Source organism: Pangasianodon hypophthalmus, chromosome 8, assembly GCF_027358585.1.
Source record: "Pangasianodon hypophthalmus isolate fPanHyp1 chromosome 8, fPanHyp1.pri, whole genome shotgun sequence".
In the NCBI taxonomy this organism is placed as follows: domain Eukaryota; kingdom Metazoa; phylum Chordata; class Actinopteri; order Siluriformes; family Pangasiidae; genus Pangasianodon; species Pangasianodon hypophthalmus.
Genome location: NC_069717.1, coordinates 28019922 through 28045556, shown reverse-complemented (window position 1 = coordinate 28045556; position 25635 = coordinate 28019922). Strand labels below are relative to the sequence as shown.

The window sequence follows — 25635 nt, the reverse complement described above, 5'->3', positions numbered from 1 at the left end:
CGGGAGCCCGACCATCAGAAGCTTAACTGTATGTGTCCAGTGCAAGCATTGGATGCGTACGTCCACAGAGCTGCCCTGTGGAGGAGGGCGGACCAATTGTTTGTATGCTTTGGTACCCCGAAGAGAGGTCTTCCTGCTACCAAGCAGACCCTCAGCCGGTGGATTCTCTGGTCTCCCCTCACCCTTGGGGGTCAAGGCTCACTCTACCCGAGGTGTGGCAGCCTTGAAGGCCTTTCTGGCAGGTGTGTCCATACAGGACATCTGCAACACAGCGTGTTGGTCCACGCCCCTGACGTTTGCCAGGTTCTACGGCCTGGATATGCGAGCCACTCCCGGCTCTTCTGTCCTTTTGCCTTAAGCTGTGCCTTTTCCACACTAGGCAGGGATTTGTAAGTCTGGCGGCGTGGGCATACTCGTTCCCATAGCGTTTTGATGCAGCTCGAGTTCCTGAAGGGGAACGTCTCCAGGTTACGCATGTAACCATGGTTCCCCGAGGGAATGAGATGCTGCGTCTCAGTGCCACACTTCCGGCATCCCTGCCGCGCTCGCCTCATTTCTCAGAAGCTAGCGCGGCGCTTGCCACTCGGGCTCTTATGCTTCCCGGGTCGCTACGTCACCCCACCCGTGACGTCTCGCCCATCCATTGGACTGATTACACACGTGATTCAGAGCGCGGTCACGCTGAAGGCGTTCCCATAGCGTTTCGACGCAGTGTCTCGTTCCCTCGGGGAACCATGGTTACATGCGTAACCTGGAGACATTTTTTTTATACTGTATTAACCCCGATGGACCTCTTAGCCTTGACCTAGTGAACTACCACTAGAGCTGGAATGTCGTTATGTCACATTGATGGAAATTTCCATTTTTATACACTGTCAGGGATTCTCCATCAGCAAGAGTCAGGAATATTATTATATTTACCACTCGAATGTGTCAGAGCTCTTCCACGGACGACTCTGCGGCTGTCTGTCACGATCTGCGTCGCTGGCGCTTGACCTCCACAACTCCGAAAAACACAAAGCGTCTTGCTGTCTAGTATATCGTCCTGGTTAAAGTGGACAGGCATGGATGAAAGAGGCAGTGAGAAATCCTCCATAGCTACGTAGCTATGCTACTGCCTATCTCATAGACACTACTGGCTCTTGTTTATATCAAGCACTCTAAATTCAAAACGAAACATGTTATTATATATGGAATCAAATCACACCTCTCAAGACATTTCACTGTGACTTTAATGAACTGATGTACATATACGACCAAAAGTTTGTGGACAACTGACCATCATGCCCATGTGTCCTTGTTGAACATCTCATTCCAGATTTATTCCCCCTTTGCTGTTATAATAAGCTCCACTCTTCTGGGAAGGCTTTCCACTAGCTTTTGGTTTCTTTTAAACATAGACTTTTGAAGCCAAAAATTTTGCGTTTCCTCTCTGGTATTTGGAAAGAATGTGAGGCGAGAAAACGTTTTTCAGAAAGTATGTGGAAAATTCAACCCTTTGCAGTAATGTCTGAAATCAAAGCTATAATCACATGCAAACACACACAGTCACACGCCCACTCAAAAATGCCACACATTTTGTAAGTGCCTGTGGTTTACTGTCTGTTTCTGTACCCTTTTAATTACGTTGCTGATGAAATCATGGACTGGAAAAATAAACAGTGCTTGTCAATAATTATGTCTGTTATCTGTTATACTTGACTGCTAATCGCTGTTGAAGAGAGTGACTACAAATATGTGAACGGATAGGTTACATCAAAAAGGCCTGTAGCGAGACAGCTGAGGCTCTTATTTATCAACCTGTGCTTGTTACCTGTTGTCTGTTGGACTCGTATCCATGGTTCATGTTCAGGCTCCTAGTTTTTGTATTGTTTATTTTTGCACTTATTAATAAATTGCTTGCACTTGCATCCAACTGCAATCCCTGACAACAGCAAATGGGAGGTGTTGCCTCGAGTGCTTTGTGCATGTCATGAAATTCCAATTACATAAAATTCCTCATTCATGAAGCTCTGGAGATGGCACTGGTGATGGCAGTTCCCTTAGAATATGTAACCGTTAATGATAGTCGTGGCTATAAATAAGTCAGTTATGTTTCGTTCCACTCAAGGCTTCTTCTACAGAGAATGTGACCAATCCTGCCTTGACCACAGTCATTACTTTTGTTTTATGATCTAGCCTTAGTGTGAGCCTATCACACACAAAGGGCGAAGGTTACTGCATGCTTCCTCCAAGTGCAGAGTAGCACACTCAGAGGAAAGCGCTATCTACCCTCTTCCGCATACTTGACCTTGCCTGTGACGTTTTCTAACAAACGGTTCTCTTTCCCAAAATATAAACAGATTAGCCATTTAAAGAAGCATGACAGGATAAAACAGTTACAGAAATGAACAAATGAATGCACAGAGCCACACAATCAACCTGTACATTCCCTTGTTCACAAACAAGACCTTTCTTAGTCCCAAAAGCTGTATATCTGACCTCCTGTATTAAAGTAAATACTTGAGTTTTGAACTTCATTTATTTACATTTACATTTACTGATGTGTACTTGTAGCTGAAAAGGTGAGGGTTGAGGACCTGGCTCAAGGTGGTACCAGGATTCAGACTCACAACCTTGCGATCAGCAGGCAAGAGGTGTTTTTTCACATCATATTAATAATATGATCATCATTAAATAATCTCCAATATATCCAGAATTCTGCAGCTAGGGTTCTCACTTTTTCTAAGAAATCCTCTCATATTACTCCCATCCTACACAGACTTCATTGGCTACCCATTCGCTTCCGTATTCAATACAAGATTCTCCTTATCACCTTCAAAGCACTTCACGGTCTCGCCCCCCCCCCCCATACATTTCTGATCTCAGTCATACTTACTCCCCAGTTCGCACATTACGCTCTTCAGATACTGGTCTGCTGTTAATTCCACGTCACAGGTTAGCATCGTTTGGTTAACGAGCGTTTTGTATCTCTGCCCCCACACTCTGGAATTCTCTTCCCATAAACATACGTGATCTTTCTTCATTACAGGATTTCAAAACACATCTTTTTCTTTCTTGTTTTTCTGATCTCTGACTGTATGATCTGACTCATGCCATGGATTTCTTGTTTATTTCCTTTGTTCTTTGTCTGCTGTCATATTTATCTATTTTCATATTGTAAAGTGACCTTGAGTTTGCAGAAAGGCGCTATATAAAATAAACTTATTTATCATCACTTCACTAATCAGAAAATAAATTAAAAAAAATAAACGTCCATTTACGACCTCTCTAGCTCTCTCTGTAGCTTGTTTGAGGTCTGATGAGCTTCATTTATCTCAGTAATTTACATAAAAACATGTGATTGGATACACTGAAATAGAGGATTTCAGTATTCCAGTAAAATACTGTAGCGGTATAACTGGCAGTAGCTCTGCAAGTGTATTCATATTCTATGGACTGCTAATTTGAATGAGGTTTTTGTTGTTTAAATGTAAATACAAACTGGTTATGCATTTCTGGTTATGCCCAAATCCCATAAACCGCAGTGTGAATGCAGCATATCTATGCCTTATCTGTGGGAATTGGTTCTGATGTCTCTATTTTCGGCTCGAACTCACAGGCTTTCAGTCTTATTTTGGGCTGCACACACCCTCCATTTGTTTAGTTTGAACTTGCAAGGAAAACAAGAATGCATGAAAGAAGCCGAGAGGTAACCTATTATTGTCCAGAGGCACCTGAGAAGAATGTGCATTTACTGTGAAGGAGGCTGAAATCAAAACTTCCATCATACACCCACAGCTGTAGAAGCATGCGACTGATACTGGTAGAAAAAAAAAAAGCGAGTTTGTGCAGCCTAGTTTCGTTGATACAGCAGAATAAATACCTTTCTATATAAATGCCATTAAAGACTGTGCAAAAAATGCAAGAAAGAATGTATTTCCTAATACAACGCTAGCTCGATAAGCTACTGTGATGTTTGCAGGGGGCGTGGCATATGTGGCGTTTCTCGAACGCTACTGACTGTTGTGCAAATCAGTCAAGCACTTCAACTCACTGACCTCGACAGGAAATGCGCCACTATACAGATTCAAATCATGGCTTTCGAGCCATTTTGACGTCAGTAAATTGATGTATTTCCTGCACCCAATATAAATCCAGACTTTTGTAAATAATACTTCACAATGGAAGCCTCGGGAGTGCTTTGTGCATGTCATGAAATTCCAATTACATAAAATTCCTCATTCATTCCCTTAGAATATGTAACCGTTAATGTTAGTCGTGACTATAAATAAGTCAGTTATGTTTCGTTCCACTCAAGGCTTCTTCTACAGAGAATGTGACCAATCCTGCCTTGACCACAGTCATTACTTTTGTTTTATGATCTAGCCTTAGTGTGACCCTATCACACACAAAGGGCGAAGGTTACTGCATGCTTCCTCCAAGTGCAGAGTAGCACACTCAGAGAAAGCGCTATCTACCCTCTTCCGCATACTTGACCTTGCCTGTGACATTTTCTAACAAATGGTTCTGTTTCCCAAAATATATAAGCACATTAGCCATTTAAAGATATATATATATATATGACAATCTGAGCCCCCCCAACCCTCATATGTGTATGTGTGTGTGTGTGTGTATATATGTATATATATAGACACATTAATGCTACTCACACATGTACACGTATACAGTATAATCATTACCTGCTCTTTCGAATACCTTTCTGATGTCAGTCGGTCTTTTTGACAGAGCCATCTCTTTTTTCCTCTTGAAGAATTCCTGATCTTTACCGATTGTCTCTGGATGCTTCGTTTCCTGGTGTCTTTTCAGTTTGCTTGGTTTCATGCTCCCGTTTGCCAATTTTTCACCACAGAACACACATTCAGGCCGGGACTTGTCTTGACCTAAAACCAAAATTTAAGTAGGTTTTGTCATAGTGTCTAAACTTTTTCTTCACATCTGATGAAGACTCACCGCATTTTTCCATTTGATTTTGATATTGTGTTGACACGCACGTTATCTGAACCGACATCAGCCAATGACAGTCCTTCCAGCTTGGAACGTGAACGCAATTGGCTAGTGTAAAAGAGAATCGTTAATAATATTTTATATAAGAGATCATTGTTTTTTGACTGTCTCATTGTAAGCACATGATTTTTTAAAAACATACAAAAATATTTTTATATAAAACAGTTAGTGGAAAGTTTTATGCATCTTTATTTGACCTCAAATCATATCAGCTCCCGCGACCCTCCTGTGAGGGTTGATCTTGACTTCATTGTTTTTGGCTCAACCTCATGGAAATTTAGTCTTGTTTTGGGCTGCACACACCCTCCACTTGTTTAGTTTGAACTTGCAAGAAAAACAAGAATGCATGAAAGAAGCCAAGACAAAACTTATTTTTCTCCAGAGGCAATGTGAGAAGAACGTGTATTGTTAATAAACAGTTTTATAGAAAATCCCACAGAAGAGCTACTGTAGCACAAATTGCTGAAGAAGTTAATGCTGGCTCTGATAGAAAGGAGTCAGGACACACAGTGCAGTGTAGCTTGATGCGTATGGGGCTGCGTAGCCGCAGACCAGTCAGAGTGTCCGTGCTGACCCTGTCCACCAGCGAAAGCACCTACAATAGGCACGTGAGCATCAGAACTGTACCATGGAGCAATGGAAGAAGGTGGCCTGGTCTGATGAATCACGTTTTCTTTTACATCAGGTGCGTGTGTGTCGTTTACCTGGAGAAGACATGGCACCAGGATGCACTATGGGAAGAACGCAAGCTGGCGGAGGCAGTGTGATGGTCTATGCAATGTTCTGCTGGGAAACCTTGAGTCCTGGCATTCATGTGGATGTTACTTTGACACGTACCACCTACCTAAACATTGTTGCAGACCAAGTACACCCCTTCATGGCAACGGTATTCCTTAATGGCAGTGGGATAAATGCACACTGCCAAACTGCAAAAATTGTTCAGAATTGGTTTGAGGAACATGACAGAGTTCGTGGTGTTGACCTGGCCTCCAAATTCCCAGATCTCAATCCAACCAAGCATCTGTGGGATGTGCTGGACAAACAAGTCCGATCCATGTAGGTCCCACCTTCAGAGGTCATGTGGAGTCCATACCTGTGTGTACCTACATACCTTATGTAGATTTGTTTCTTCCTTTTCCATGATAATGACACTCCTGGGCAAAAAAAAAATGGGCCAAGCCCAAAATGGCTATCTAATGGTTACCTAATGAAGGTTTTGTGTCTAGAAGATGTGTTAAGAAGCCACCATTGCTGTCTCAGAAAAACATCAAAGAGAGAATAAAGTTTTTGGCAGAATATGGAAAGTTTGATTCAGACTGGTTCAGAAAAGTTGTGAGGAATTGTGATTTGAGCTGCATGGTGAGAACTACAATAGTGAATGCATCTCTAGCACAGTTGAGCATGGAGAAAGAGGTGTCATGGTGTGGGAAGCCTTTTCAGCTGCTGGTACTGGTGAGCTGCTTCACCGTGAAAATTCAGTTAATGCTCTGGAATACAGGAGAATATTGCAGAAAGGCTTGCTTCCTACAGTTGAAAAGTTGTTTTCTGAAGAGGAATGATCAGAATTTTTCATTTTTCAGCAAGACAAGACTCCTGCCCATACTGCAAAGGCTGTCGAAAAGTGGCTTGACAACAAGTCCATCAAGCTCATGGTTTTCACCGTCCTGATTTGAACCCTATAGAGCATACTTGTTCTCACATTAAACACAAACTCACCGGAAATATTTTTCAACTACTCATCAACATTAGCACTGAATAGAACAACATTGACTCTTCGTTCTGTAAAAAGCTGTCCACAAGTTTACCCACAAGACTTTTAAAGAAATCAAAGGGAAAAGCTATCCAGTACTAAATTACTTTATCTATTTGTTTAATTCATGTCCCGACCAATGATTTGTTGTTAAGACCATTAAAATCTTAATATTTTGATAGCATATTTTAGTACACACTAAATTAAATATAAAGTATCATTAAACTTTTGCATTTTTTTTTTAATTCAGCAATATGCTTTTTCAGCAGTTTGTTAGCAAACTTAAACATTGTGATGCATATCGTGTATCGCAAACGATATTTTTGACAAATATTTTTGACACCCGTACTAAAGAACTATATAACCAATGTGTTTGAAACACATTAGTTGTCGTGTCCCGGATTTATTTTCTCATTTTGTTCGGGAGACACGGCGTTTTATTTGCTCACATCTACAGAAATAAATAAATAAATAAATAAATGCTTCAACCCAAAACACATGGCATGTTTGATTTATTTCCCGCATTCAGTTTCGCAGTTGTTTTGGCTCTCACCCAAATGTCTAAAGAAGCGGTGTTCCATTTAAATAATCTAGACACTGCGTATGAGGAAGCACTGTCTCACACGCACACACGCATGATGAACAGTTAACCTGAAATGTTGAACGAAGGCAGAAATCTGACGCTGCCAAACACATGTTTCCAGTAAAAAGGCCAGACATTCTGCCTCTGATTCATGCAGTGAAGAAAATAGCAGCCGTATCTAACTGCCTTTGGTCTATTTATTAGAATCTGCACTATTTCTCTGTCTATTAATCTTCCCCAGATATACTGTAACATACTTTAGCATCACATAATATCGTCTGGAGAGCTAGTTAGCTAGTTAAGTACACTAGTATATTGATCATTATCCTCTTCTAACAGTTTTTAATGTATTACATCATGTTTCAACAAAAAAAAAAAGTCAGCAAGACATTAGACGCTGTTTAAGCTATGAGTTTGCAAAACAAAAATGATGTAATTCTAAGCAATTTCTTTCGAATGCGCTGGCATGAAACTTCAGCGTGGCCTTTGTTTGGTAATTAAGTAAAGTAGCTTTAAATACGAATGCATTAGTGGTTACATGCAAATCACATAAATCAGAGTTGACATTTTAATGAGTGCTAAATAATGAGTAGTTCCACTGAAAGCCAATAAAACAGAGTTGAGTGCTGACACTTCTCATTTTGCTGGCGGATTTTATATGTTTGGAAAGACTGTATTTCACCACACACAATCCAAAGAGTTCTCCAGACATCACTGAGTAGGACTGCAGATGCATTTTTCTTGGCCAATTTTGTACATTATATAATTTGCCTACACAGATACACAACACCTGCAAGTGAAACAGATTTTCCACACAATTACTGGTTTACCAACATCAATTACCCGGAATATTAACTGCACCATTATATAATTAACTAAATTATCCCAACCGTAAAGGTTTCCGTTCAGCAAACACGTCACTGATTGATTTAAAATAACATATGATAAGAGTGTTTTCACATACAGTTCTTTTTAAATGGACCAGGCTTATTCCGTGGTTTATTAAGTGGACTCAAAAGGGGACTCGGTTCTCTTTCTGGTCCTTTTTAGCATTGATGAGATCACTTAGAGCACTTCTTTTTCACACCTATATCCTTTAGAGCTCATATGATACCACTATTAGCCCATCAAAGTGTTATAGTGCTCCCTAGCACTGCTTACCACTTAGATTTCAACCTATATAATTATCAGAAGTGTGTGTGTGTGTGTGTGTAAACTCATACAACATGCTGGACTACGCCCGGGTATCCAGTCTGGTGAGAAAGCACTGCAAGTTGGCCAGACACTGACACGTTTATGTTTCTTTGCAGTTTAAATGAGACATCACCTGGAGTAGCCATGAACTTTCTACAGAGTTCCCCTTTCAGTAGATCAAAGAGCTACAGCAGGAAAAACTACCACTCCAGCATCTACCAGAAAGGTCAGTCTGAAAAACTTTTTCCACCAGGAACTGAATAATTTCAAGATTTTCCAGTTCCAGTATCGACTGTAGGAGACGATGTATACTGACTCTTATCATATGCAGAAAACGCAGCGATTACACAAGATCAGCGCGTGTGTAACTGCAGAGGGAGTACAACCAGAAGGAGCCCCGAGCGAACTTTTGCTAGGCTAAATATCAGATCGCGTTGCTTACTACAGAGAAATGATCACAACATCAACATGATCAATAAATTGGTGGCTGCTTGTTGTAGATTGCACAACTAGTGTGAGCGCACAGGGGAAGAACTGAGAGTGTGACCTTTATAGAAACTTGAAACTGAAGGTGAGATGAGCATGGATGAGGAATTTTAGTAGTCTAGACATTCACACGGCTTTAACACATTATTTCAGTCTATTTTGCACTCCTCTAAAGGATTTATTTGTATGTATAGATTCAGGTTCTTTCTATTTTATGTTCTTGGATGTAGTAGGTTTCAGCCAAATCCAGCCATATTCCTTTGAATATTAGACACCTCATGATCACATGGTTACTGTTCAATTATTGCGCTTATTATTACTCTGTTATGGTGGCACGTTTAGGTTTTAAGGATAGTTGCTTGACAACAGGAGATGGATCTGAAGAGCTTGTGGTCTGTACAACACAAAATCACATTCACCTTATTGTTAATGCTAAGCTTCCTCTTTTCAGATATCCACTAATGCTGTGGTCTCTTCATGCAACCACACAACCCCATGGACAGCCATTCCTTATTATGTACTTGACCCCCAAATGAGGTAGAACTACAAAAACACAATATGGCCAAAAGTATGTGAACACCTGACCATCACACCCATATATGGCTCTTCCCCAAACTGTTGCCACAAAGTTGGAAGCACACAATTGCATAGAATTGTATGCTGTAGCATTACAGTTTCCCTTCACTGGAACTAAGAGGCCCAAACTCTGTTCCAGCATGACAATGCTCCTGTGTGCAAAGTGAGCTCCATGAAGACATGGTGTGTGAAGGTTGGAGTGGAAGAACTCGAGTGTCCTGCACAGAGCCCTGACCTCAACCCCACTGAACACCTTTGGGATGAACTGGAACCCCGACTGAACCCCAGACCTCCTCGACATCCCAACATCAGCGCCTGACCTCACTAATGCTCTTGTAGCTGAATGAACACAAATAACCACAGCCACGCTCCAACATCTAGTGGAAAGCTTCCCAGAAAAAACAGGGAATACATCTGGAATGGGATGTTCAACAAGCACATATGAGTGTGATGTTCAGGTGTCCACATACTTTTGGCCAAATAATGTATAGCATAGGCAAGGCTTAAGTTTCCGACCACAGAGCAAACAGGAAGTACACCAGGGTGGATTTGTTTTCACAAGGCATTAGTCAGTCAGACCACAAAATGAACCACAAACCAACGGTACTCAGACCACATTTGGAGTGTTTCCTGTGTTCACGTATGCACAAAAACACTGAGTCATCAATATGAAACCAGAAGCATCTGAGGGATAAAAGACGCAACAGATTTTTTTTTATTCTGAACCATTAAAACCAACTCGTGCTTCATGCCAAAGAGCTGCGATGTTTAGCTCATGATTATGGCACAGACAAAATACATGCATACACCACATATATAACAACAGTCATATATACAGTAACTTTTTCCTATGTCTGAGACATTTTATTATTTTATAACCAATGCTTATCATATCTAACATTACAAATACCTAGCATAATTACTAGTATCACAGTGTCTCTATTAGCCTCTAACAGCCTATCTGTCATGCAGACTGAGGCCACTTTGTTTTTATGATGCACTTATGGGTCGTTTTAGAGGAGTTTGTCATCTTAGAACAATGAAATGGACCAAGTGTGAAAATGTTCTGGCTAATTTTGTGGGCTGCTTGATTCCTGTCTTGTGAAAACAAAATATGTCCCGGTCCGCTTCACTTTTTTTTTTTTTATGCGTAAATAACTTGCTGTCCTGCAATTTTCTGTCTCCAAACAGATAATTACGAAGTGATAAAATAATTTAATGGCTGTTGTTGTGGTCCGATGACAAAGTAAGCAGTGTTAGGTAGCAACATGCCTGAATAATACAGGCTAATAGAGGCATTGTGGTACTAGCAATTATGCTATTGAGGGGCTTAGAAGTAGTTTAGCTTCTACTATTACCACTAATAATAATAATAATAATAATAATAATAATGATGATAATAATAATAATAACAATAGTAATGTAATGTAGTGTATACATCTATGTGGCTTTAAGCAGATCTGTGGCCTCAAGCATGAGTCATTCTTATGCTTCTGAACCAAAATTTCTTCCCTTTTGCTTTGTTTTTGTTTTCACTTCATTTCTATTTTTTTAATGATAATATCTATAATTCAGCTTTACACCACTGAGCTAGAAAGAAGCCACAGTATGAATACGGAGCGATCTTATCGATGCTAAATTGTCCAGAAGCACTGATGTCACGGGCAGCTAGTTCACTTTAAAAGGAGAGAGTGTGGTTTGTTTGAATAAGAACAGTTCTTAAGAAACACCCTCAGAGAGGTTTACATAGCATGTACGATTCTTGGCATATCCATGTTTAAGTAATCGGTTAGGTGAAAGTGACTGATGGCTGTGAACGACTGATATTTATATAGCTTCACTGTCTATTTTAATACTAATACCTGTCTATGCACAGCTCATTGTAATTCAATTTCTGAAGAATATGGTGAAATGAGGGTTCTGCACTTAAATAGACAATGCTGAAAAGACTCATAGAGGAAAATAAATAGATTAAAAAAAATCCTACACCTGTACCAGTACAACTAGCGAAGGCTGAAAGATGGTAATTCCTAAAAGGAAACCCTGAAGACAGACTAATAGAGAGCACTAAACTGTAAATGATAAACAGACAATAAGAAGACATGTAGCGATGTATTTCTGGTGTGTTTAATAGGCACTAATACCCCCAAAGGGGGAAAGTCTGCAGTGACCAGTAAATAATTCTAGCTTTTATATATACACTATATGGCCAAAAGTATGTGGACACCTGACCATCACGCCCAGATGTGCCCATTCCAAAACCATGGGCATTAATATGGAGTTGGTCCACACTTTGCTGCTGTAACGGCCTCCATTCTTCTGGGAAGGCTTTCCACTAGATTTTGGACGGGATTTGTTCCCATTCAGACACAAGACTATTAGTGAGTTTGGGCACTGATACTGTGCGAGAAGGTCTGGTGCACAGTCTGTGCTCCACTTCATCCTGAAGGTGTTTACTGGGGTTGAGGTCAGGGCTCTGTGCAAGCCACTCGTTTTCTTTTGCACCAACCTTGGCCAACCATGTCTTTATGGTTTTTGATTTGTGCACAGGGGCATTGTCCTGCAGGTTTGGGCCCCTTAGTTCCAGTGAAGGGAAATTGTAATGCTATAGCCGTACAGAGACATACAGTTAGGTCTGGAAGTATTTGGACAATGACAGAGTTTTCGTGATTTTGCCTTTATACACCACCACAATGGATATGAAATAAAACAATCAAGATGTGATCAAAGTGTAGACTTTCAGCTTTATTTTAAGAGGTTCCACAAAAATATGGCATTTATCATTTAGGAATTACAGCCATTTTAAGCAAAGTACTTCCATTTTCAGGGGCTCAAAGGTATTTGGACAATTGACTGACAAGAAGTTAATTGACCAGGTGCGGTCCATTCTGTCATTACTTCAAGACAAATGAAGCAGATAAAAGGTCTGGAGTTGATATCAGGTATTGATTTGGCATTTGGAGCTACCAACATGAAGTCCAAGGAGATCTCAATGCAAGTGAAGGAGGCCATCATTAGGCTGAAAAAACAAAAGAGACCTATCAGAGAGATAGAAAAAAACTTTAAGAGTGGCCAAATCAACAATTTGGTACATTCCTAAAAAGAAGGAATGCACTGGCGAGCTCAGCAACACCAAAAGGCCTGGAAGACTATGGAAGACAACTAAAGAGGATGATCACAGAATCCTTTCCTTGGTGAAGAAAAACCCCTTCACAACAGAAGTCAAGAATACTCTGGAGAAGGTAGGCATATCATTGTCAAAATCTACAATCAAGAGACACCTTCATGAATGTAAATACAGAGGGTTTACCACAAGGTGCAAACATTCAAGAACAGGAAAGCCAGATTAGACTTTGCCAGAAAACATCTAAAAAAGCCTCCCATGTTCTGGAATAAGATTCTTTGGACTGATGAAACCAAGATTAACTTGTACCAGAATGATGGGAAGAGAAAAGTATGGTGAAAGAAAAGAACAGCTCATGATCTAAAGTATACCACATCATGTGTCAAACATGGTGGAGGCAGTGTTATGGCATGGGCATGTATGGCCGCCAATGGAACAGGCTCACTGGTGTTTATTGATGATGTGACTGCTGACAGAAGTAGCAAGATGAATTCTGAGGTGTATAGGGCTATACTCTCTGCTCACATTCAGCCAAATGCTACAAAACTGACAGGAAGCCGCTTCACAGTGCAGGTGGATAGTGACCCTAAACATACTGAGAAAAAGCAACTCAAGACTTTTTGAAGGCAAAGAAATGGAATATTCTTCAATGGCCAAGTCAGTCGCCTGATCTCAACCCAATAGAGCATGCGTTTCACTTACTGAAGACAAGACTGAAGGCAGAAAGACCCACAAACAAGCAGCAACTGAAGGTGGCTGCAGTGAAGGCCTGGCAAAGCATCACCAGGGAGGAAACTCAGTGGAAATTGACTGCAAAGGATTTTCATCCAAGTATTAAAATTATGATTATATTTACAATTATGTCACTTTGTCCAAATACCTTTGAGCCCCTGAAAATGGACGTACTTTGCTTAAAATGGCTGTAATTCCTAAATGATAAATGCCATATTTTTGTGGAACCTCTTAAAATAAAGCTGAAAGTCTACACTTCCATCACATCTTTGATTGTTTTATTTCAAATCCATTGTGGTGGTGTATAAAGGCAAAATCACCCAAACTCTGTCACTGTCCAAATACTTCCGGACCTAACTATATATACATAATTCACCCGTATCTATCGTTTCCTGATGAAAACGTAACCGAGTTTAAAAAGCAAGAAAAAATAATATATAGACAAACGTTTAAAAGGATGTGTCCAAGAAGCGATGCCTCAGGTACAGCCTACAGACTTGCTCTGTTTGCTATCATGGCATCATGTGACCTACTAATGATCAAGCCGAGATCGCTTCTCCAGTGCAAATTGATTACAATTAATACAGACATCCTCTGAAATATTACTTTACTTCCAAACACACATATGGATGCAAATCGAATGCCATACTGATAGTACTTTAACTTGTAAGAGCTTGGCATTGGTAGTTGGACTGCTTCGTATCTGTAGCACTACTGAACACAAGCACTTACCTAACAAATCTCATTTTGGCTTTCTTTGTTCTTCATGTGTTGATTTTTGGCTCACAAAAAAATCATAATATCTCTGTTTGGATTGGACTGCACCTAAGCAGTTAAGGGTGTAACACAGTGCCACTATCTGGATCTGGAACTGTTCACTGCTCCAAATATTTTTTAAACCTGAAATGGGCCCTATTTTTATTTTCTTTTTGGAAAACACAGGAAAACCTCCACATTCTAAAATATCTGCAGTGTCAGCATGGTGTGTGAATTTTGGCTCCGATTGTTCTTCAATCTCGAATTCATATCTGACAGTTGGTCTTCATGAAAGTAAAGACCTAACACTCACACAATTCCAGTCCTGACCTCTTTCTGTTCGCATCCGTATTTGTTCAGGACACTATCTTAATCAGTCTCTTACACCTGAAGGCACTGAGGAGTGTATGACAGATTAAGATAGACTAAAATGGGTTGCACTTTTTTTAGACGACACTCAGGTCAGGCAAGATAAAGAGTTCTGTACCATATAACCAGTAGGGAAATTCCTATACACGCTGACGTAAGGGTAAAAATGCAGTTCGACTGGATGTGCTGATGTGCACAATGATCTCTTTTCCAGTCAGGCACGGTGTACATTTATGTCTGGTTGTTATAATAGATAGCTATTATCTAGTGGCTTTAGTCTAATGATCAAAGTTTACTTGTATTGATGAGATAATACCATATACACTCACTGTCCACTTTGTTAGGAAAACATTCATGCTGCAGTTATCTAGTCAGCCAATTATGTGGCAGCAGCACAATACATAAAATCGTGCATATACAGGTCAAGAGCCTCAGGTTCACATCAAACATCAGAATAAAAGCTGTTGATGTCAGAATAGAAGCTGCTGATCTCCTGGGATTTTCACACACAATAATCTCTAGAGTTTAAACAGAATGGTGTGAAAAACAAAAAACATTAAGTGAGCGACAGTTCTGTGGTTGGAAATGCCTTCTTGATGAGAGAGATAAGAGGAAAATGGTCAAGATGGTTCGAGCTGCCACTAAGGTCGTAGTAACTCAAATAATCAGGCGTTACAACAAGAATCTGATAGCATCAGATTCCTGTTCTTGTGAGTTCTGAGATGCTTTTCTGCTCACCACAGGTGTAAAGAGTGATTATTTGAGCTACTATTTACGTCCTGTGAGCTCAGACCAGTCTGGTCATTTTCCACTTATTTCTCTCATCATCAAGGTGTTTCAGTCTGCAGACCTTCCACACACAGGATGGTTTTTGTTCTTCGCATCATTCTGTGTAAACTCTAGAAACTGTTGTGTGTGAAATTCCCAGGAGATCGGCAGTTTCTGAAATACTCAAACCAGCCAAAAGGTGTGATCTCTATGCTTCATAACTGAAGCTATTGACGTGTACCTGCATGATTTTATGCATAACTGCATGAACATGCATGTGTACAGGTGTTCCTATTAAAGTGAATGACGTGGGATTGTACTCACAGTAAGTGTACAGTATTTTCCTGGACACAAAATAGATGTGAAATAAAAGGTTTAGCAATGGAATTTGAATTAGATTGTAGAAAATCTATATATTATATATGTATCCATTTTTATTAGGGTGTGTAATTAAATTAGGCTAATCAGTGTACAGTTTTTGTAAGAAATAACACACAACAGATGGTGCTGTTATATGAAAATAATGCACGCTGGGGTGGTGTGATGTGGCGTGACGTGCAAGCGGAGTGCCGCCACCCCCCGAATCGCATTATTTTCAAATAAAAGCCCGATCTGTTGTGTGTTATTCCACTTATACACATAATACACATTAATTAATTAATTAATTAATTAATTTAACAACACATCACACATTTTACTGGTTTATAGTTAGATTTAATGTTGTGTGACATCCAAGAGACAAGTTAGTTCCTGCTCTCACTTACGTTATAGCTGGGATAAACAGGCATTCTTCACCTCTCTCTCGCTCACTCATACACAAACACACACACACACACACACACAAACAAAGCGCAGCCTGTCATTTTAGTGAGAAAACTGAGAAAATGGAAAGCGTACTTCCATAATGTCACTTAACAAAAAATGTCACTACATCAACAACAACCTGTTTGTAAATCCATTTATTATTAGTCTTGGATTATTTGAAGCGTCCACCATACAAGTTCTTGTGAATGAACTGTTACTATAGAAATAATAACGTTTCAGAACGGGCGCATTAATATAAACCTACTGTTTTCCAGCCGGAATTACCTGTACTGTTATATGAAAATAATGCACACCTTAATCTGACCAATCAGATTAATCAGTTTCATTTGCACTGTGGTATAAATATGTTTATTATTCATGATTAGCTAGATTGCTTTCAGTAAGCATTTCAACTTTATAACAAATGTATAGTTCCTTAATGAATGAATGAATGAATGAATGTGTCTGTACCTCCAGTACAGCAGTACAGGAATGTGTTTTTGTAGGATTGCATCACTGCTGAGTCACGATACTGAAATTTGATCACACTCTCACAGACAGACAAACACACACACACGCACGCACACACGCACACACAGGTGTGGCTAGCGTCAGATCATTGGCAGCCTGACAACCTGTGGGTGAAAGTAGTTCGACCTCCGCACCTGCAGAGACAATAAAACATACAGGAAGTAGCAAGTGGGTGCGTGCTGGTGTAAGCAGCAGTAGGTGTGTGTTTCCATCCTATCAGGTTTCATGATAAACTGGTGTTACCAATTTTGGTTTTACACATGTCGTTAACAAACAGGATCTGATGACATTTTTGAGATTATTTTTATTAAAGCGATATCAGAGGAGTGGTGGTTTAATCACAGATTTAACGATTTAAACAGAAGTGCATCTCTCATCTTCTGCAAATTCATACTGTATACAAAGGATCAGCTGTGCTCTGCTTAACATTTACTGGGGTGAAATTTCTGATGGTGATGATCTAGTCTTATGCTTTCCTTGTATTAATTAGCCATTTAAAAAACACCCACACAAGCTGATGGTGAAAATATTACAGACTCATTGTACAATCTGTATATTTGCTCGGAAAACCAAAAGGAAACAAAAAGATTACACCCACTAATCATTCTGTGGGATTTGTTTTACCCGGACATGTGTTAAGTAACATCAGCAGTGGATGTGTGTAATAATTCTGACTGATTCACATGGGATAATCTCGGTATAAATCACAGAAATTAGCATGTCTTCACATTTTACACGTATGTACTCCATACACTTTTTATGAGCTTTATTAGAAGTGCTTGTTTTTGGGGGGACGTGGCCACATTTCATCATTAGTAGGTCACATGATTAACTCAATAACACAGGAAACGTTCAGGTCTCTGACGCGTCCTTTCAAACTTCGTCTATCATTCGTTGTTCTGCATTTTAAACTTGTTTTTCATATTTTTGAGAACAACTTTTCCATAAAATCTCTTACACACTCTATATTTATCACAAACAAAAGAAAGAAAGAAAGAAAGAAAGAACAGCTGCTAGACAGAAAAAAGACTGAAAAGCATTTTTAATCTGTAGTTTAAAACACTTGTCTGAGCAAACACCATGACAACCTTACTGGTTCAAACTGCCAAGGCTAATTCATGCTAATAATTCATTCATTATATAATGTCTAACTATTTGTCGTTAACAAGAAAAACAAGGGAGTGAACAGACATTTGAATTTTATTTCGTCATTGTTCTTCATGGTGCAATGTTAGATCCTGTGTAAGTTGCTTACTGAATATATATTTTGGCAATAAAGTGCAGCAGGACAGGTAGAGAAAACACATCAGAACATGTTTTGGAAAAAAAACTACAGCAACTGTGGGGATTGCTCACACAATATTTCTTTGAACTTTCGAAAAGTGCATTCTTTAAAAGCATCTGTCAACAATCAGTAAGCTTGTTGATCATTATCAGAACCACAAATTCATGAATCATAATGTGAATGACTCACTGCTTTGCACCAATCAGCCAGAACATTATGACCACCTGCATAATATTGTGTTGGTCTCCCTTTTGCTGCCAAAACAGCCCTGACCCATCGAGGCATGGACTCCACTAGATCCCTGAAGGTGTGTGTGGTATTTGGCGCAAAGACGTTAACAGCAGATCCTTTAAGTCCTGTAAGTTGCGAGGTGGGGCCACCATGGATCGGACTTGATGGCCAGCACATCCCACAGATGTTCGATTGGATTGAGATCTGGGGAATTTGGAGGCCAAGTCAACACCTTGAACTCTTTGTCATGTTCCTCGAACCATTCCTGAATAATTTTTACAGTGTGGCAGGAGACATTATTCTGCCGAAAGAGGTCACTTCCATTAGGGAATACCGTTGCCATGAAGGGGTGTACCTGGTCTACAGCAATGTTTAGGTAGATGGTATGTGTCAAAGTAACATCCATATGAATGCCAGGGCCCAAAGTTTCCTAGCAGAACATTGCCCAGAGCATCACACTGCCTCCGCCAGCTTGCCTTCTTCCCATAGTGCATCCTGGTGCCATCGCTTCCCCAGGTAAACGATGCACACGCACCCAGCCTTCCACATGATGTAAAAGAAAGTGTGATTTATTGGACCAGGCCACCTTCTTCCATTGCTCCATGGTCCCGTTCTGATGCTCACGTGCCCATTGTAGGCACTTTTGGCAGTGGACAGAGGTCAGCATGGGCACTCTGACAGGTCTGTGGCTACACAGCCCCATACGCAGCAAGCTGCGCTGTGTGTCCTGACTCCTTTCTATCAGAGCCAGCATTAACTTCTTCAGCATTTTGTGCTACAGTAGCTCTTCTGTGGGATCGGACCAGACTTCAGCCTTCACTCCCCACACGCATCAGTGAGCCTTGGGCTCCTATGACCTTGTTGCCGGTTCACCGGTTCTCCTTCCTTGGACCACTTTTGGTAGGTACTAACCACTGCATACCGGGAACACAACACAAGGCCTGCCGTTTTAAAGAAGCTCTGACCCAGTCATCTAGCCATCACAATTTGACCCTTGTCAAAGTCTCTCTAATCCTTACGCTTGCCCATTTATCCTGTTTCCAACACATCAACTTCGAGAACCGACTGGTCACTTGCTCCCTAATATATCCCACACTTTCACAGGTGCCATTGTAACGAGATAATCAATATTATTCACTTCACCTGTCAGTGGTCATAATGTTATGGCTGATTGGTGTATATCAGTGACATACTGTAGCTCACAAAATTAACGTCTCATCCTCCAGCTACGAACAGCATGTGAATAAAAAGGAGTCCAATTTAACCTGGTCTATGAGTTTATGTGAGATGGTGTGGTGCTGTCTGTCAATGAAGGATGTTTAGACAGTGTGTCCCGTCACAACTGCAATGCAACAGCAACACAACGCTAACAAAGGTGAGGTTTGTGTAAATAGTAAAAAACTATTAACACAAACCTCACCTTATTTATGTAAAAGAATAAAACCGGACCACAAATGTAATTGCTAACTAGTGTCAGTTATGGGACACGGATGAAAGTGCAGGTTCTTTATTAGTAATATAAAAAAAGTAAAAAAAAAAACAAAGCTAGAAACATAAGCTCATAAGCAGGTGCTAGGAAGCCATGGCATAAAACATACAAGCATACTACAACAGGAAAAAGGCTGGACAACAAAACACAGACAAATAGGGACTTGAATAGTGTTACTAATTAGGGAAACGCAAAACAGGTGTGAGTAATCAGTGACGCATGTAATTTGCTGGGGGTGATGGAAGACGTAGTTTTAATACAGGTAGCTATTATAGCTAGATTATAACTTTTTTATTTTTTTAAAGCTGACTATCGTATCTAGGTTTTCAATAACAGTCACTCAGCTATTAGGTATGTAAGGAATAAAACATGACATGGTGGATTATTGTCCAATAACAAAATGCTTCGAAGTGTTTTATTCCTCTTATACAACAGACATTTGCCAACTATTATAATTTTTAATTCATTAAAGAACTATGCGTCGTACTTTTTATCCGCTTCCAGTTGCATTTAATGTTATGGAATGTCTAAGAAACAAAATTCCTTTTTTTCTCTCTCTCTTGAAGTTAATAAGACAAAAAAACACACACAGCTTTCCATGTTCCATGTTAAGTCTTCTGCCCTGAAAACTTAGTTACACCTTTACCTCTGACACTGGAGACTCCTTCCATAAATATTACATAAATTTCTCCTTGATCGCATATAAGATTTGTAAAATTTAAAACCCTACAGGTCTCTGTGAATGAGCTATTACTAAAGAAACAACCAACACCTTCTGACCAATCAGAATCCAGAATCCAGAACAGTGCTGTGGAATATATTATTTTTAACTTTATCATAATTAGACCCCAGTTTGATGCCTTCACAACTACCGTCAGAGCTACTGTTTGTTCTTTTTTTGTGGGCAGAGTGGTCACATTTTACGTAGAAGCTTTAGCTGTTGTTCACTAATTGGATTCATGCTTCATCACTGCACTCAAAGTTCAATCAAACTCAACATTCACTGATGTCTTTTTCCACTGACCTTAAACCTCTGTATGAGAAATGACTTCATATGTCATGTATGTAAGGAAAAAACAATAATAACCGACGCAACTTTTTTAGGTACTCTGACTGTCACATCTGATTCATGGTCATAACTTCAGATCTGTGCTGTCACTAAGCTCAACAAAGTACTCAGGTGTAAGGAACCCTAGCCCGAGGCTGACAGGTCTGTCATGCCACTTCACTGTCTTCTTTATCGTGGTTGTCAACATTAAAATGAATGATTTGCAAGCGTGTCAGTGTCTCTGGGTCTTTAATTACTATATTCTGCAGCCACAAAGCTACAATAGAGTTCTCTTGTACAAAGCTCACTTTAGAGTATTCAAGTCAAAAGATATTGTTAGTCTATTAAGAACAAGTGCTTCCACTGTTGTACTGTATAAAAATAAGGAGAACTACATCCACAGACATGTATACATATATAAGTTTATTAGCAGTTATCATAAACAATTTTGTTGCTGTTTATTTTTCAGCCGAGATACAAAAGATGGTTGTTTTTATACCATCATTATGATCATCAAAGGACCTAAAATCGAGCCCTGAGGAATACCAGCTGGCCGACGAGATGCACCCGTGTCCAGTTGGCTCAGATGCTTTGTATCTGTATGAAGCACTATGAGCTAAGTAAACAAGATAATCCACTGTTATTGCCAACTGTGGTTGCTCGTCTCCTGTGGCAGTCAGATTGGCCCCTTTCATGAACAGACAGCTTCTGACTAAATGTTCCAGACTTTCTGGTGAAGCGAGATGTCTGGCTTTGCGAGGAAAGTTGTCGTCTGTATTATTGTAGTAATGATCTGAGTAATTCCCCCTCTGACTCTGACACAGAATTGAACCATTAAAGATCTGAAAACCCAAAAACAAAAGAACTTTGTATTCCTGTACCTCTATTAACTGCATTCACTAAAATAAACCACAAATGATATAACCCTCTTACAATATATTCCTGTATTGTCTGCACTTTGTCATACACTTTGCCTGTTTACACATTCTTGCTCTGAGCTGCCAAGTTAAACTCCTGTGTACTTTGTTTATCTGACTCTGATTCAATTTTGAAACTTGAAATTTGAAAAAAAAAAAAAAAAGTCTATCCAAAATGATGAGGGTGAATTATTTAGTCACACCTAATTATTCTTATTATTATGTATTATATGAGAATAATGAGTTTGATAGTGGACTTGCGATTGTATCAGCATTTCTGATCATTCATCATTTCTGCTATTTCGTAGTGACAGTATGGCTGACGTCCAACACATTCTTCCATCCACATCCGTTCTTCATGAACAATCGGAAAATGAAACTCAGCTTCTGGCTTCCTAATGAATGTTTGATATAATGAGAAATGTGTGGCTCTGAAAAAAAATACATTTAGTAGTCATGCAGTAGTAATTACATGTTCTACAGCAGGACTTTTGATGTCCCCTTGAGGAAAATCTCAAAATGAGATTATCACCATTGCTGATAGAGAAAACGAAATATGCAGAACCAAGATGACAATGCACACAAATGGAACGCAATGAGGCAATGATGCAATCGACTCATGCAATCAAATGAACGTCATCATGGTCAGCCACATTCAAATAAAAGGAACTGAAAACCCCAGGACCATTTTTATTAGACTTTAGACTTTCCTCCACTGTTTATCTTCAGGAACAAGAGGCAGAGGCAGGCTTAAGAAACTTAAGAAAAAACTTAAAGTTTGTAGACGGTTTAAGTATAACATAGTAATAAACACTTTAAATGGAAAATGATTTTTAAAAACATGATTTTCTGATTTTGATAGTGGTTAGACTTAACTCACTCATTGAGTCCGATTGGTTGAGTGAATCTATCACTGACCTGAAATTAACCAAAAAACAAGAACTCAGGAGCCGATCCCATAAACCACTGCTATGTTAGTCTAGCATGAGAGTTTAACCATGGGCAATCAACTGTCCTTCTCGTCTCACAGTGCTAAACTGACACGCTTATGTTGGTTTCTCTTTTACACATCAGAAAGATTTGTCCGTTTTTGTCCTTGTTTTTACAAGAGTGGACTACTGCAACTCAATCCTAGCGGATCTGCCTCTGCATACCATCGCCATTGTCCACTGCACCTGAGCCAGAATGGAGCTGCACGACTTGTTTTCAAGTTCTCCCACCACCCCATTGCTACACTTCCTCCACTGGCTTCCTGCAGCTGCCAGTGAAAAAGACAAAGACCAGCACCCACCTATCTTAAAGCCCTTATCACACCCTGCGCTGCACCACGCTCCCTCTGATCCTCTAGCACTGGTCGACTGCTCCCACCATCTCTCAGCTCTCAGGGTACAAGGAAGGCATGCATCATGACTCTTCTCTGTTCTGGCCCCTAGCTGGTAGAATGAAGTTCTCCTAGATATCCGAACAGCTGTCCGAGTCACTGTCTGTCTTCAAAGGACAACTAAAGACCTACATCTTCCTGAAGTACTTAAATTAGCACTTTGTAATTAAAAAAAATCCATGTCTTGTGTGTTTTTCATACTACACTATCCTCCCAAATAGGGTTTTTAGACTGATAGGGTATTTATTGATAGAGACTGCAGTGGAGCACTGGATAAGGGCATGTACCAAATGCCATAAATGTAAATGTTAATGTAAATATACAAATATATGTTTTAAAAAAACTAAATTGATTGGGGGAAAAAAGTATTCAGACACCACAAATTAACAACATTAGGACTTTTTTGCAAAGCCATTGTCGGCAATTACAACTTTTAGATGTCTCTTGTAACAAGTAATGAACTGTAGCTTTGTGGTTCAATTCTGGCCCATTTCTCTTGGAAAATCATCAATCTTCAGTTCCCCAAAGTTAAAAGATGCCCCTCTGATGGACTCGCAATTTCAAAATTCTCCATAGCTTTTCAGTGGGATTAAGTCAGGAGACAAAATTCTCTGTAAATATTCAATGGGATTAGGTCAGGAGACTTAATCCCAATGCAAGGCCTTCTTGAGTTACTGTGGCTGCATGTTTGGGATCGTTGTCTTGTTGTACCATCCATCTTCTCTCCAGATTCAGTTTAGATTCTAGATGAGATTAGAATGAGATTAAATTCTCCTCTAATATGTCCCAGTCCCATCTCTCCATTCATGTCTTCTTTGACAATGTGTAATGCCACAGAAGCAGCCCCATCTCCTGATGCTCCCACCACCGTGTTTCACTGTTATTCCATAAACATTGCACCTGTGTACAGTTTTATCAAACCAATTGTACTGACAGGGACTATGAAGGTCTTTGTTATGTCTTATGGCTGTTATCTGTAGCATTTTCCACTCGAGTGTTGTTTAATAATATTATTCCTGAGAACCTTTTATGGAGCTTCTTCACCATGATTGCTATTTGTAGCATGAAATCTTTCCAACCAATGGTAATGTCTTTTATAATGCTACCAGGTGCAGTTTGAACAACAACAGCATTTATATCTAGAAATTGATTTATTTTGAAGTAACCTTTACATTTGCAATTTTTTTAATATCATTTCCTTATTAATTTTTTAAACTTCTTTAAGCAAATATTTGTTTATTCCTATGAATGCATATTTTTTGTTCATATTTTTGTTCATGAAAAGTCAGAAGACATTATGTGTGTAAACCTGAACTGGATATATATGCTGGAAGTATATTAAATAACAAAAAAACAGTGGTGTCTGAATAGTTATTTCCCCTCACTGTAACTCAAGAATGTGCTATTTGCAGATGACGTATTTCTATATGACGTATTTTTGTTGTGAAACAGCAGGAATCTTGTTTCTCCGGTTGCACTGTTTACATCCAGCAGTTCAGAGAAACAGCAATATCTAATGTTGGGTTTTTCTTAGGTCTTATAAATGATAGTGTTGGGCTAATGTTTACTACCTTCATTGTGGTTTATGAAGCATATGTACAAAACATACAGTCTGGAGCCTTTCTCAAGGATCTTCGCAAGTGTTCTTATGTATATAATGAACATTGTTGAAGTTTATTTTCAGGCGCTCTTGCACACACCAGGTGTAATATAGCGCCGCTGCCATTGTAGCGGACGAGCTAGAAGTGTCAACTTGTTCATAATGCAGAAGTGGATATGCAAGTAGCCTGTTCAGTAGATAACTGTTTTTAACAAGCGGTTGTTGGTGGGAATTCCACTCCAGGATTAACAAAATGGAAACTGTGTGCTGACCGATTCATCCGCTATATATTACAATGCATAATAAGTATTTTTGTGCAATGTTAGAACAATAATTGAAAATTAGGATCACTCCAAATATTGTAGTGAAACCTTTTTCTTTAAGGTGTAGCAGATTGTGAGATTAGATTTCATCATAAAGGACTCATCATTCATCTGTTTAGTGAAATCAACAGTGTGTCACTCATGGTAGGTAGACTTGTATTTCCTGTACATCAGGGATTTTTGGGGAAAGCAAACGTAACAGAAAGCAAGTAAACGGTAAATTAGGACTGGGTAAACTCTATAGATGAGCTCCTTTTTCTCCAATTTCTGCAAAGATTTAGGAGCAGAGTTCAGGATCTACTGCCAACCAAATGAACCGCCATTTTATTTATAGACACATACACATACTGTATATTCAATTACATGGGTTACACAGACCAAGGAGAGGGCAGTACACAACAACAAGGCACACAACAATAGGGAACGTAATAGTATGTATTGCACATTAGTCACTTCAAGATTTATAAGAATATGTCACAATGCGATCAAGGCACACCAGGGGTCTGTGTAGCATAGCAACTGGGGCCATGATTTTATTTTATTTTGTACATTTTGTTACAGTGGTGGAAATTACAGGGTAGTTTTGCCACCTCACAGCTCCAGTGTTCCATCCTTGACCTTGAGTTACTGTCTGTAGATTTGTATGTTTTCCACGTGTTGGTTTCCTCCGAGTTCTCTCCA

General features: G+C 39.6%; 1 long non-coding RNA gene across 1 annotated transcript; it reads left to right on the top strand.

The window, feature by feature from the left end:
- The first annotated feature begins 703 nt into the window (after window positions 1-703).
- On the top strand, window positions 704-24387 carry LOC113546157 (uncharacterized). The gene is made up of 2 exons (XR_003404690.3): window positions 704-8760; window positions 21203-24387. It is a non-coding gene; the product is annotated as an uncharacterized LOC113546157 (long non-coding RNA).
- Window positions 24388-25635: the final 1248 nt, after the last annotated feature.